Source organism: Polyodon spathula, chromosome 15 (assembly GCF_017654505.1).
Source record: "Polyodon spathula isolate WHYD16114869_AA chromosome 15, ASM1765450v1, whole genome shotgun sequence".
NCBI classification, from domain to species: Eukaryota; Metazoa; Chordata; class Actinopteri; order Acipenseriformes; family Polyodontidae; genus Polyodon; species Polyodon spathula.
In genome coordinates this window covers 1,470,585-1,486,981 of record NC_054548.1, presented here as the reverse complement: position 1 = coordinate 1,486,981, position 16,397 = coordinate 1,470,585, and the positions used below count along the sequence as shown (strand labels likewise).

General features: G+C 39.7%; 1 pseudogene; it reads right to left on the bottom strand.

Annotated features, from left to right (window-relative positions):
- Positions 1 to 8,958: 8,958 nt before the first annotated feature.
- LOC121327480 lies at positions 8,959 to 14,987 on the bottom strand (annotated as a pseudogene).
- Between the last annotated feature and the right edge of the window lie 1,410 nt (positions 14,988 to 16,397).

Here is a 16,397-nt window from a genome sequence, read left to right as displayed (position 1 = left end):
CTGCAAGTGGAAACTCTGGGTTCCAGAAGCAGCAGAACAAAGGGTTGTGAAGTTGAGGTAAGGCTCAGAACTATCAGAAATCATGAAATGACCCCAGCCTTTCAGAATCCCAGAACAATCCCATTTGTATTTTTGCAAGGACCCCTACTCAGCCCAATCTGATGCATTCAAGCTGTTTTGTCTCTCCATAGCCATGCCCTTGGCTCGATAATGGTGTATTTTAGGTTGTGACAGGAAGTTTACAATTGATCCACAATACGACATAAGCTCCTGGAAGGTCAAAGGGAAACACAGACCCATGTGGTAGAAAGGGCCAGCGTGCTGTATCAGCACTATTTATATGATTGACAGCAGCACCTTCCTTTACCATATGTTTGGAACATAACCAGTCCATTTTAGTGCATGTGAATTTTGTAAAAAAGGAACTATTGTGTTCCAGATTAGAAAAGTACAGAATGTATTTCTCAGTCCTGTCTCTTTTCATCCAGATTAGAAAAGTAGAGAATGTATTTCTCAGTCCTGTCTCTTTTCAACCAGATTAGAAAAGTAGAGAATGTATTTCTCAGTCCTGTCTCTTTCCATCCAGATTAGAAAAGCTGTCACACAAAATGGTGAAAAATGTTTGGAGACTCGAGTTAGAAAAGAGTAGGGGTGGTCTATGTGTTCATAGAAATGAAAAAGGCTCATTTATAAGTAGGTTTAGATGTGTATTAGTTCATGTTTTAAACATTTATACAGTGCATTACAACACAGTACTTGATGTCAATGATTATACAGTATTTTACATTTATTTTTTGAGTACAGCAGTTTAGATCAAAGCCATGTATTATTCCCTTGGAGATAAGCAGGAAAAGAGTTGTTTAAACTAAGTAGCAATACATAGTGTGTAGTTAGACACACCACAGCCTATTTTTAACAGCTTCTTCTACTCAAATTGTCAATTTTTTTTTTTTTTTTAAGTCTAGGACAGGGTGTACTAGGGTGAACAACAATAACCACAAAAAAAAAACAAACAAACATGAAAACAAGAAGTCGTGGTAACGCTGCGGAACTGAAAGCCCTTTTTATGAGGAGTGTGTTTTCTGTTCAGATAACCCTAGCTGGCCTGTCTAACAGAAACAATGTGTGCGCCTCAGGGTGCAGTCACTGGCAGCAGCACAGGAAATAAAGGATGCTGGCTGGCAGCAATGTGGACAAACCCCCTCCTCAGACTGCCTGTCGAGAGGAAAGGGTCAGCTGTACTTTCAAACAGCAGAGCATCAGCTGACTGACCCACAGACACGGCTCCTCCCATGAGAGTCCGTTTCATAGGCTCAAAGCGTCATTAACACAGCTTCCTCTTTCCTTCTGCTTCTTCCAAGGAATTGCTAGACATAGAGTCCCAGTGAACTGGAGACACACGGTGCAAGGCTCTCAAAGGTCTTTATTAAAATCGCCATACGATTTTCAAAATAGAAACAAAAAATGCTGTAAAGTTACCAGCAACACATAACTTTGAATTGCTTAAATTGCTTTGAGAGTTTGGCCCTAGGTGTATTCAATACTGAATGCATTTGAAAGAAAACTTTGTGTCTGTATTGGGAGGGGACTGGTTCCATTCCTTATGTCTATTGAAAATGATATACAGTACATGATAAATGTAGCTGCTTGGGGCTCTTTAAAACATGACATGACAAGTGAAGTATCTTCCATTTATGAGTAAGAGTATGTGAGAGAGCATGGAGATGTTCCTCAGAAACTCAAAAATAGTGAGAGAGGAGGCGATGGGTAAAGCGACCGTATGATTTCAGCAGTGTGGAGGTGGGTGAGAGGGTGGGCGGTCCCTGTAGTTTTTATATAACAGATATCTAATTATATGCAAACCCTAAACAGTAAAGAAAGAAATTATAAAAACAGCAACAAGTTACATAACCTATGTATTATTCCCCTAGTGAGGCTATAGGTAATTTTGGTAAAGGGGTTGTTTTCAACTGAAGTCCTCAATAATGGGGCATCTAATCTGTCTGCTGACAGGCTGACATGAAAAACAAGCCGCTGATGGTTAAATAGGGTTCTCTCTTCCCAAAGAACACAAATCAACTGCGTTCATCTGGTTTGAGTGCCTTATCCTGGCTTTGTTTTTAGTAGAACATGTATTGCTCCTGGGAAGCTACCAATATTAAAATGAATATCAAGAAAATGAAACCTGTATCTGTTTTGTTTCTAGTGTTGCATTTATTACTGTACGGTTGAGTGACGCAAAGCTCCTGTCACGTTATGCATAGTGCATTTGACATAAGTAGGTGACAAGTTTTCTGTAAACTAAGCAACAATAACGCTGATGTCACTGAAGTCAGGTGTCTCTTGACATAGTCTTCCGAGTGGAGGGTTTCGTTAAACATGAACATTGCTTGACATGCTCTTGTGTTTCCCTCTCTCCACATGCAGCTTGCAAACAAGCTCTACAGTATTTATTCCATGTCATGTGACAGCATGCCCTGGTCTTGCTTATTATCTACTGCCAGGGATGTAATGCTCTGTGAAGGGAATACAGTGGAGGCGCTTGTGCTGTCTGTGTGTGTGTGTGTGTGTGTGTGTGTGTGTGTGTGTGTGTGTGTGTGTGTGTGTGTGTGTGTGTGTGTGTCTGTCTGTCTGTCTGTCTGTCCGTTTGTCTGTCTGTCTCTCTGCATGTAACACTTGCAGGTGTGCATAGCTCGAAAGCCCCTTATCCAGTTGTCCTGAAACTTGCTATTAAAGGTATTGAGCACAAGTTATTGAGATTGTTGTGTTCTGTGGATGTAGGGGAGTGTCTGTACAGCTGTTGCTCTATCTGTTTATATGTCACACTTGCATGAGTGCATTCTTCTGAAGAACTTCCTATAAAATTGTGATTAAACATTTCAATGCTGATTTTCCTTCTAGAAGATTCTACAATACTGCTGACATACATCCTGGTCATCACCTCTAAATCATACTGATAGCTCTGATTTAGAATTTACAGCTGTGGCATAAATACTTGTTTTTGGTTGAGTGTATCGCTGACCACCTACTTTCTATATTCAATTTTTCAGTAAAGTCCTTCATGGGAAAAGATAAATGACTCATATAAGATGATATAACCTATAAAGTAGCTACAGGCTTGACTAGCATAGTCAGTAGGTGAGGGGTGAATTAAAAAACAAACAAACAAAAAAAACCATCAACTGGGAAAATGAACCCAGAGATATGTACAGTATATGTTGCTTAGCAACTGAACTTACTCAACAGTAAACAAAAGTGACAACTGACCTACCAACCTCTGAGTCACTGAGTGACTTCTGGAGGGCTAGTAGTTTCCTGTCCCGCCCAGTTAAGAATGGGCAGAATAACAACAAAAGCACATCTTCCATTTATAGTGCCCTGAGATGTCATGCCCTGAGATGTCCCGAGGAATGTCAAAGTTTTTTTTGGACAAGCCCAATAAGTAACAGGAAAGAACACACACGCACACCCACACACACCCACACACACACACACACACACACACACACACACACACACACACACACACACACACACACACACACACACACACACACACACACACACACACACACACACACACATTCCCTTTTTAAATTCACAGAGCAATATCTACAATATGCTGGCTGCAAAGTTCTCAGTCGTGTGTGCTGCAGGTATTCAGGAAAGCGATCTTCATAGAGATTAATGACAAAAATAATTCAACGATAACATCCAGGCATCATGAAGTTCTTCACATGGGCTCTGACATGAACATGCACCCTTTAATGAAACAGGAGCTATAAATAAGGGGTTGTGAAAGTGGAATGAGTCATGACATACAGAAACCGTGTGGAGTGGAAAGTGAACCCTGTGGAATGAGGGGAGCGGCCCACCTCCTTGGCATGCTTCTCAGTCTGTACCCACAGCAACCATGAACCTAACCAGGCTCCGGTGACTTTCTGCTTTGATGATGCATTGTTTCCATCCAGGGCCGTTTGCTTGTACTGTACTGTAATCCAGCCATGTCAGACAACCGCAGATCACCACAGGTTTGTATGAGCCTAGTTTTAGTAACTGTTGATTGGCAATGTTTGTTCTAGGGCAGGGTTTTTGTGTTACTGTAACTCCCCCAGGTCTGACTTTCATGTTTTGACAGAACAGGGAACGCTGTCTTGAGAAATCCAATAGGCGATGTACTACTGATGCTGCCTGATGTTAGCTTGTCAAACACTGTAGTGGATACAGAGAGATGAATGTTTTTATTTTATTTATGAACACATTTACACAGGAACATATTGGATATTGTCTTCTAGGGAACCACATTATTTCTGCAGTTTTCCATGGTTATGCTGTGCATTCACCATAGTCTGTCCCAGTTTGCCATGTTCATTAATATGCTTTAGCATACCTCGCTGGTCTTTACTATGCTTCCCTATGCTTTACCATGCCTTCACTGTGCTTAATTAGTTTGCTATGATTTTACTCCCCCTTTGTAAGGGAAGGTAGCATGGATTTATGTTTCTAAAAATCTCTAGGCAATCAATACTGTACTTGAAATGTAACCGCATTGTGCTGTGACATTCCCCCAGTCACAGGACTTCAGCAAGCACGCACCCTTATCATTGTTTTACTAAAGAGAGGGTGTCTGTCAGCCACGTGCTCTACATGGGATACATATTACAAAACTGAGACTTCTTACTTACATTACTGTGGGATTGCTTTCTTCATTATTCACACTAAATAATATATATATTTTTAACTTAAAACCAAGCCACCAATTCATATGAATCCCAGTGGATTAGCTGTTATTCTCGTGGTATTTGAATTCATGACGAATCTGTTGCCATTTTATAATTATCTGTGTAACTGTGTAATATATTTTATAATTATATAGACACTATATATATATATATATATATATATATATATATATATATATATATATATATATGTGTGTGTGTGTGTGTGTGTATATATATTTGTATCTGCAACATTACAGAATTACAGAAGTTTTGCCACATACAGTATATTGTATAGGTTTCATGCTGTACAGTACTCTTCATAGGTGACATCACTGTTTTGTATTCATTACAATGACACCTAATTTAACCTTTGCCAACTGGTGGATATCAGCTTCTACTCTACTGCCCACAATACATCACCCTGCTGTGCTCTGCTAAACCACCTGTTACAGCACAAGCACAGCATAAAACTCTGCACACAGACTTCAATTTCAATTACTGCACCTCGCGAAATTCATTATAGACGTATACATCGTGATGTCATTTAAAGCCATAGACTCGTGATTGGTCCTGCTTGGCTGAGTTTCTGTTAAAACAACAGCTTTGATAACTGTGCATTTCTTTTTAGTACTCGTGACTGGGCTGAGACCTCGCACTACACTCGTTCTTATTAACTCCACTTACTTGTATTACTGACTGAAGTTTCAATACAGTTAGGCTGTGGTGGTTTAACTCATAGTGGCTGATAAGAGTACTTTACAATATATAAAGGGGCATGACAGCATTTCATTCTTCGGTTGTGTAACATAACCAAGCTGTCTTTCCTCTAACCAGAAGACATTCACCACAGCATGAATATTCAATGGCACGGATGTTGAGTCTGTACCATGAAGAAGTGCAATCCACTGCAAAGTATATTTTCCTCACCAGTTCTATGATGGTACAGCCCATAACAGCAATAACAGGCCAGCATGGCAAAGCTGCCATGTGCTCAGACTCCATAGCAATCCTGCTGGCATTTCACCCTGAAACACCTTTTATTCACAGGGTTACTGTCAGTGAAATGTATACCCTAACCTGCATTTGTTTTTTTATTCCATAAACCAGCTGACAATGTTAAAACACACACTGGTTGCTTGTGCAGACTTCATCCACTCAAATATATATATATCATATATATATATATATATATATATTACATATAGAAAATTTTTTTTAAATAGAAAATATGCATACTTTACATATAGAAAATTGACACAGTCAAATAAACAAATTCTTAACAGTGAAACTGGTTTTGTGATGGTTCTGCTGTAGATGGGCTGTCTGTTAGGTCAGGCTGCAGTGTGCTTGCTCTCAGATAAACACATTCTCAATAGTGAGACTGGTTTTGTGATGGTTCTGCTGTAGACGGGCTGTCTGTTAGGTCAGGCTGCAGCGTGCTTGGTCGCAGATAAACACATTCTCAATAGTGAGACTGGTTTTGTGATGGTTCTGCTGTAGACGGGCTGTCTGTTAGGTCAGGCTGCAGTGTGCTTGGTCTCAGATAAACACATTCTCAATAGTGAGACTGGTTTTGTGATGGTTCTGCTGTAAACGGGCTGTTTGTTAGGTCAGGCTGCAGTGTGCTTGGGTTATAGTACTCTACACAGTACATTGCACACACAGTGTTTTCGCTAGGATCATATACAGAGCAGTGCTTTATACAGAGGATGTAACCCAAGGCTGCTCAGTCAGTCAAAACCTCTGTGTGTACAAACAAGCGTCGACTTCAGTGTAATTTGACAGGCATACAGGTCACATGTTTTTTAGTTACTTTGCTCATTTTCAGTATCACTTTACATGAAGTGTTGTTAACTATGCTTGTACATATTGTTGTGTAGTTAAAATGCAACACAATGGAAAAGTACAAAATGAAAAAGGTTGACCTTTGTTAGTGTCTTTTCTAATTGGACTGTATGTACATGTGTTTGTATATTTACAATGCAGTATTTATAATGTGCTGTGTAACCCCACTTGCAATGACAGTGTTATTACAGTGGAGTTATAGATTAAATATAAGAGTTATGGAGTTATAAGAGAACACTAGATTACTAATGCACTCCTGACTCATCACAATCAGTACTATATTTTGTGGTAGTGGATCCAGGAAAGCAAACCTAATACGTCTGTACGGCTTGCTATTCATTTGAATTAATCATGATTTTATGTGGACATATACAATATAAACAGCACAGCAAATCTACTGAAGTCACACTTCTTGTTCCAGATCTCACTCAGGGGTTGCCTGTGGCATTCCTCTAAATGACCGTTAATCATCCAGCCCTCCTGCCAATTAATCAAACTCCTGTCAGGGCCTGTGCAGCTCTGTGTTGCACTGTGGGCGCCCAGGACTCACAGATATGTGCCTACCTGACTCAGCACTCACTGTACAGATGGCCTATTGCAGACCAAGCCTTCCACACTCAACTGAGGATACAATCTGCCTTGCACGTTGCTAACTGTGCATCCAGGAAGATCCAGAGTCCTCACTAACCATCCTGTTTCAGCCAGGCTGTATTTAGAGTAGATAAGGCAAACCGTATTCAGATATGATCTAGCTTATCAGACAGAGCATGTGACAGCTGAGGGACAAAGAGTCTGGCTACAGTCAGGGGTGTGTGTGGGGGTGTGGGGCGGTGTCCATCATCATGATAAAATCCCCTCACACATCAGGTCTGATGCCTGACATCCCCCCTCTCTCAATGAGATACGGACAAATGCTCCAAATCGTGTGCTAGGATATTTAGACAACCAACCGAGGGCCTCCAGTGTTGAAGGGCACATAAATAATACAACCTGCAGTGTCCTCTGATTCCAGCCACTTCTCTTCATTTCACATGACTGACAGGTACTTGTATCAAACCCCAGTGTAACAGCAGTTAGAGCTGCTGCTGAGAAATAGAAAAGGGACAGGGATCAAGCTTTATGCAAGCACACATCAAGTATTTTTCAATTGTACACGTGAGAAGAGCACTTCATGTTGGTATTCTTAATTCTTAATTATTGAGCTTGCTTACTATATGCTATAATTGCCACGTATAGAAGAGGGTATAACTATACACTTGAATAGGACTAGGGATTTGATACCTGCAATCATGCTTTACTCCTCACCTCTCTGGTCAATATAGACGGCACTATCCCAGAATGCTTACTATGCATACCTGCAATCATGCTTTACTCCTCACCTCTCTGGTCAATATAGACGGCACTATCCCAGAATGCTTACTATGCATACCTGCAATCATGCTTTACTCCTCACCTCTCTGGTCAATATAGACGGCACTATCCCAGAATGCTTACTATGCATATTTACTGATGCCTTTTCAGATTTAATCATCATACCCCCATTCATTCAGGTGCCACGTTGTTTCCTAGCAGGTTCCTAATAAAGTGACCACACCCTGGTGAATGTCTAAAGCTGCAAACAATGCACCTCCAGGAGCCTATCAAAGCAATACTTTGGAAACAAACAGCAGCTGCTGCATGTTGAGTCAATGTGGGTCACACACAGTGTCCGCTCTTGAGCGTGTCAAACACTCTCCACCTAATCACTCACACTGACATAAACCAAAAAGGGTCTCTGTGAAATACTGTTTAAGAACAGACCTTTCTGAACAGATCTACCTCACTGTCAAATCTCAGGTCCATGCACTTTCTCTTTGTACACTAATTAAGCTGTAACAAGTTTATACTGTAGCTTTTGCAGTCAACTTTGTCTCATACTGTAGCTTTTGCAGTCAGCCCTGCCTCTCACTTCACTTCTCAATTCTCTTATAAGAGGTCACAAGCTGCATGCACCTAATGACTCACCTGCATGTTTACTAGAGCAGTAGCCTCTGCTTGCCCTCATGGTTTTGAGATTCCTGTTGGGGTTTCAACTCGATTTGCATTTTAAAACCACCTCTCTGTGTTCTTTCTTCAATAACACTGTCCAGCGCCACTCTATTTACAGCTAACATTCATTCTTCACATGCTACTAATGGTAATGCTGGAATGGCTAGATGGTGTTCAGTGTCCTTGATGTATCACATAACATACAGTGTAAATTATATAATATAATATATATATATATATATATATATATATATATATATATATATATATATATATATATATATATATATATATATATATATATATAAAAAACAGTACCACACAAAACTAACCTTCAACAGGACAGGTGTTGTGCTGAAGGTTAGACGGCCGTGTTGAGAGCTTTCAGTTTGATTAAAGACGATTTTGGTGTAGACAATGCAGTTAACTCTTTGCACCTGCATAGAAGAAGAAAAAAACAAAAACTGCACCTGAATTTCTCTCCTTGTGATCCAAGTGCTGCAAAAACAACCCACAGTTGTTGCAACACCATGTTGGTTTTCAAACTGCAAGAATGAAATGTAAGGCAGCAGCACTTTGGAAACATCTGCCATCATCTCATCCCAGGGAGGACTTTCAAACAGACTGCTACTTCATTACAGAGATGAGTCTGTGTGTGTCTGCTCACTAATGTGACAACACAGTGCCTACTGAAACTGAACCCAAGGAAAGGAACAGAACAGGCAGCTGCAGTGAATTTGATCAAAAGGTCTTTAATAAAAGATCAATATCCTACATATCCTATTTAACCCCTTCATCTTAACCCATAATCAAAATTGTATGTTCATGAACATTTTAAATCTTTATGCTTTCAAAGTGTACAATATTGGGAAGAGGTTCCTGTAATGCAGGGGGACCCGTGGGAGGTATATGAACAATACAGACTGTGCCAGAGGTACCTGGTTAAAAGAAGGTGGGATTGTTTGAAACCACTGAGTGTTGAAAAGAACCTCATGCCAGTCAGTAGGTATCACATTTCAACATATGGCAACCATACACAGAAATACTGGCTTCTGTTTTAGTTGCTTTCTTGAATTGAAACCTTTGATCAGGCTGCAGGCTTTGAATTCTCACAATGTGCAAGAGATCAACCAAGCGACTCACTGCAGAGAAATGAACAAAGACAGTGCTTCCACTGAGAAATAAAATCAAGTCTTGAGCAATGATGCGTTCCTGCAGTCTGAGCCAAGGCCAAGCTAGCAGCTTTAGCACATAGCCTTTAACAGGGGTTCAGCACAGTAGGGATCCACCTGCTCCATGACATGCCTACTGAGATATAACAAGTGCATTAACCACATTCCTGGCTGCCTTACGTCCTTGTGCTTTTGAATAAGCAGAATTGGTTACTTTTTAAAATGTTCTGGAATTCCACTGAAACATTTAACTGAAGCTGCATGTACTGGAGAAATATCCATGGTCAGCAAAAGCTGACTGCCTCATGTTGGGCCAAAAAACCCACTTACTCTTCAGCATTGCAGGAGAGCTGATCAGCAGAAGTAAATTGTTTTTGGAGGAACGCCTAAAGGTTTATTTCCTGCTGCTGTGAAAGAGAAACAGTGCCATCTCTGCACTAAATGATTAAACAGTGCCATCTAGTGGGTAAACAATGACATGGCAACATGATCATGAGAACCGCACCAGCAAGCAATCCACTTTACCTCGTTTTTGCCTCATTCCATGTGGAAATGATGAAAGAACGGATGTTTTCAGCTATCCACATGTACAGTATGCTAATGATAACAGCCATATGTCTTCACAGCTTCTAAATGAAATTGTCTACTGTGACTAACTTTACCCAACTCTCATGACAATCCAACAGTTCAAGATGTTTGCAGAATATAAATCGAAGCTTGAGGATATAGACTCAGAGGCTGCAATGAATTGGCAATATTATTGTTCCACTCCTTGGGGTTTCAGACAGCTGGCTCCACTTCATTGATCTAAAGCCATTTACGTTATGTAACTGTAGGGGAGGACAATGCAATGGAAATTCAGCTGGAGTCTGCCCAGTAAAGCGAACAAGGGTCTACACCATGTTAACAGTATAACAACTGCAACTAACTGATAATCTGCGTGACTATTCTTTCAGTGAGGCCAGGGATAGAGTGCGCATGGACCTATCCCTCCCCCCCTCTGACAGGACACTCCCCTAGGCCACAGCTGAGTGGTGACACTGTATGGACGATCACACTCTGTGGATTCCCAGGGATGAACAGACCTAACTGAACAGTGCTTCTGAATTTGTAACGATTACATGTACGGATAGAAGGAGTAAAACGATCTGAATGCAATCTCTTTAGAAATATCCATGATGTTAGGAAAAAAGCATGAATGGCTTTTCTTATCATTCAAATGCAAAATGTCCAGGCAGTCAAATTTCCTCCCACCCTGCCAAACAATATACAAGAGGTTGATTTACATAGCATTTTCAGTGTGTCTTGTATTATTTAGATTTACAATGAAAAAGTAGGGGTTTAAACCCTTTCCCATTTAAAGTCATTTAACCCTGTCCATTCAAAGATTTCGTTAAATGACTGCACAAAGTGAAATGTTCACAAAATGCCTGTGTTCTTTCCTCTTACCATGAAATAATGCCAAACACCTTCTAGTCATTGTGATGCAAAGCAGGTATGAGGTGCGATGAAAGTATTCGACAGTGCAAGCTGTGCTGGGAAAGCGGATCCTCATTGTCCACCCTCCATACCCATTATGGTGTGTGAGCACCATAGACAGTAATACTGGCCTGGCATCGATTGTGAATACTGAGTGTGTCGATGGGTGCGCTATTGGACAGTATTCATAACGTATGGGAGTGCTGCTACATGCATAGGGCATTACTGGATCTACTTGTACTGCAGTGTTTTATAAGACAGGGCATGCCCACAGACTGAAGAAGCATCTTAAACTAAGCAGGCCTTGTGTTTGAGCAGAGCATTCACTACATGTTCATCTTGGACCGCTCCCTAACCCTAACCCTAAACCCAGCAGACCTTGTGTTTGAGCAGAGTACTCACTGCATCTTCATCTGGGACCCCTCCCTAACCCTAAACCTAGCAGACCTTGTGTTTGAGCAGAGCTCTCACTGCATCTTCATCTGGGACCCCTCCCTAACCCTAAACCCAGCAGACCTTGTGTTTGAGCAGAACACTCACTGATTCTTCATTTAAAAGGAAAACAATGCACATATATGTGAAATGAAAAGTGAATTCATATCTGAAGCAAGCTGCATCCAAACCGAAGGAACTATTTTAATGGTGAACTGGTCAAAACATTTTTTTTTTTAAATGATACTAATGATGAGAAGGACTGAACAATTCAAATGTTTTACAACATCAGATATTTATTATTCACTTCTTTGTTAGAATTACATTTTTGCTGTTAGAAAAACACTCAAAAGGAAATTACGCTGAGAGAATGTTTAATAAGAGACTTTCTTAAGACTCAACTAAATAAAATAAAACTGATTACATTTGACTCAAAATCAACCTTTAGTCCATTAATTCACTTACTGTCATGAGAAATACATTTTTACACCCATACCGCTGTGTCACAGACCACAATTAACAGTGATCTCGAATTACTACTAGAATTCCAGTGTGCTGGTGAAAAAAGGTTGCAAAAAGGTTTTAGCAACCTGCTACATACTCCGCTGGAGTTTCTAAGACATGACGCTAACATTTATCAATATGAACACAAACACACAAACAAAAACGCAATCATTTTCATATGAGCGCTCAATTACAAAAAAGCAAGGTTTGCAGCAAATGCATACAAATTAAGTAAAAATCATCAGGATGAATTGCATTAGATTACTGTACTTAACAGCACATTTAGTCATGCAGTCAATTGCAATGTAAACAGTAACACGCTATGATAAAGGCTGACATGGAAGTGAAAGTTATTAAAAAACACATCAGTATAATCAGTAAAATACACAAACAGTAGAGTGGTTGCTGTCCTTCATTTTTTCTACAAGTATAAATCACCCTAATGCATTATTGACAGCCCAAAACCCATGTATGTCTCACATGGTGGTAATGGATATCAGTTATGAAAGCTGTAGTGGTACTATTCAAACTGGTCACAGTTAAGGTGCATATTGAAAATACTGTCACTCTAGTATAAGAGAAATGAAATTGTAAATCATATCTAGCAGTTACATACCCCTGTCACAGTCATTATGAGAGTGTCAGCTCATGGCCATGTGCATATATTCCTGTCAGGGCTTGTGTGATGATGAGGAGTAAGAGTTGAGGTAGTGAATGCATGAAAGAACGAGTCTGCTCTCCTTGTGCATTCTGTAATGACCAAACGTGATTTTAGTTCCCCCTGCTGTCCTTTCACTGTCAGTGCAACTATACAGTTATTTACTGTAAAGTGCCTTTTCAGAACATAAACCTGCAAAAAACAAACTAGAATACAACATAATGGAATTAGAGAATAGTAATGTGATATGTAATCCAATTTTAATAATGCAATCTTTTTCTAAAAAATATTAATAAAAAAGAACTTCAGTCACTGTCTCATTGTACTTTATAATGCACAGATGTTTTTTTGGATAAATTACAGTATGGCAGGGCATACAAATAAATAGAATTATTGCACTCATTTAGATAATTGAACTCATTTAGATAATTGAACTCATTTAGATAATTGAACTCATTTAGTATTTTTTTTTTAATCTTCAACATGTTCCATATAACTCTAGGCTCACCAGTTGGGGCCAGGGACAGAGTCATGAACACCAAATACTTGAATCGTTCAGGTACTGTGTGATTATTAAGAGATTCTGAGTACCCTCTGTATGTACATGCACTGTTTTTAATGAGTTCTAGAAATCTTGGATACAAGATTTAAGAATATATAATAAATACAAATAAAGGGCTCTCTCTCTGTCTGAAGATCAGAGCAGTTCAACTGAAGTCATTTTCAACTTTTCCAAATGAATGAATATATTCATTTATCATTACCTGGTGGCCAGCCTTATGTCAACATAAGGTTTAGCATAATCCATTTCTCTAACACACTTTAAGCTGATCTCATGAAATTCGTTGGCTGATTTTTGGTCCAGTGTAAAGCAACAGGATCCCACTGAAGGGCCTACCGCGACCACAATGTCTTTCACATCACACCCATACTCTGAAACCAAGACATTCACTGTAGCCATGGCAACACCCAGAAGACTACCTTTCCATCCTGGAAACCCACCCCCCTCGAAAAGTAAAATCACATTAAGGTTTCTGCTATTACATTATATATATATATATATATATATATATATATATATATATATATATATATATATATATATATATATATATATAAGTTTATAAAAATATATATATATTTTCAAGCTTTGCAACTTGACAAAAATTTAGTACATGTGACCATTTTTGTTACCATGGTAAATGTTGCCAGTACACAGTTATCAGTACATTTATATTAATGTCTCCATTCTTTTCTATTCGCTTACCGTGCTTTAACTTTGCTTCACTTACACAAGTACAGTATGTTAAGACCCCTAATGGAATGAGATGTCTGTAAGAGATGCCACTTTCTAGGTCATGCACAAGCTTACCTAAAAAAGATATGAGTGGACTTGCAAACTACTGTACTGTATCTCATGTCTTATTTTCAGACAAGGTATTATTGCATTAATATGCCACTGTCTCAGGTCACCTGCATGAGCTGCACCAATGGCTTTTTGCACGGGATCAGCAAAGAGTAGAGGCATGCAGTCTGCTCCCGGGGCCACAAGAGTAACCCCGCTCTGGTTAGTCACTATTCCATCATAGCTCTCAGGTTCCCTTCACCCATAATCCACACATCACTGCCATGACCCACCTATAAGTTAAATACAAAGCCATGCTCCCATTCCAATGTTCAAACTGCCATTATATTCACGCCGGACCTCCTGAGCAAGACTGCGGCTTAATGCAGCCAACTTAGCCATGTTTTTTCAGGCTCACAGTAATCGTGTGAGGGCTCACTGTTTATTTATTACATTGAAATAAATGACATACAAGGAATTAAAGATGAATGCAGAATTGTGATATCGTCTCTGAGGCTGGGCAATTGTCCTAGGAATGTGCTGACCTCTCTTTTGATCTGTTCAAGTTGTTGGCCTGCCAGGGTCTCCCCATCTCTGCAATGTCCTGGTCAATGTGATTCTATGTGCATGCTCTCAGGCTCAGTTGGCAGGACTTCAAACTCAAACTGGTAGGGTGCAGTGAACAGCAGATCTAAATAGGCCTCCAACATGTCTTTCCTCGGAGTGGGTGCAATGATCTTAACAGTGCTCAGATTGACTTCATCAATTTCTCTCTTAAAGCGACTGAAAGCAGCAGCCATACTAGGCTCAGCCACTGTTGCAATGACTTCTTTGAGGGCACCAAACTTTTCAATCACATTTATAATGGCATTTTGTGCACTGTTGCTCGTACTTTTAGGGCTTTGCTGTTTGCACATTATAAACATGTGTTTTCTTTTTTTTAATAGCCTAGTTTCTTATGATCGCTTCTCTTAGCCATGTCACCTGACTGTCACTCAGCAATTGTCTGTGGAAAAGATCAATAATCACAGCCTCCGTCATATTGCTACTTAAAATACATGTAAAATATCTGAATAATGCACTGTAAAGAAAAAACAAAAGTTTATCCTGCAAAATGTTTAATTCAAGAAGCTCAATAATGGTTTCAGAGGCAAACATGATTTACTAGGCATAACCAGTGACAGAAAAAAAAAAAACTTCTAGACCTAAAACCTCACTATTTCTTGTCAAGCTAGACACACTGGTTGTCACCTGGTGGCCGTAAACAGTCCAGGTTTTTGCTTTAACCAGAAGTCTACAAAACGACAATCTGGACTGTTCAGATCCACCAGGCACTGCAGATCATTCATTTAGATAACTAAATCAGATACCTGCACAAGTCAACGCATTGTCATGTGACTACCATAAAATACAACAAATACGACTGCGTGTTCAGCGGGACCGTTTGGGACAGTTCAGGCTTTTCAACTCACAACCCCCAATGCATTCTGGTAAGCGTAGTCCTGCTTCGCAGGAAAGCATGGTACCTGAGACAGGTAAAATGTACCAGAATGCACTGGGTTGCGAGTTGAAAAACCTGAACTATCACTTACTGTCCCGCTGAACACGGAGCCATATGGTCACCTTACTACAGTACATACCGGTAGAGACTTATTATGCAATCGCCTTAACTCTAGACATAACGGTCGAACAATAATAATATATTTTCTGCCGAATTCTCTTCATCGCATGATTTACAGAAGTAACAATAAGCCAGTCATTATGACTGGTAGAAGATCGTGTTTCAGAATACATTATTTAAAGTGCCACTATGTCACTCTGGTAGGCTACTTTACCGCGCAGCACACAGAAATGACTGTGCTTAAACACCCCTTTACCTCCTCAGTTCAACAGATGTGCTACTCACATTTACAGAAAGTAGCAATGGATACTGTCTACTAAACTTTGCAAGTAAACCTGCCCCTCTGTTTTCTAAGTGGATATAACAATTTGTGTATGACTCCTCACGTCAAAACGAAAGGTGTTCTTAACTGCACTCCATTTTTCCAGAGTACTTCCTTTTTAGATCTGAATCCAACTTTGGAAGAATACAGGCTGTAATAACCACGAACACACTTGAAAGAATATTAATATGACTGTATAAAGTAATATTAATACTGTATATGATCATAGGAAAACCAGATACAATCGTAATGCCATTCACTAGAAGC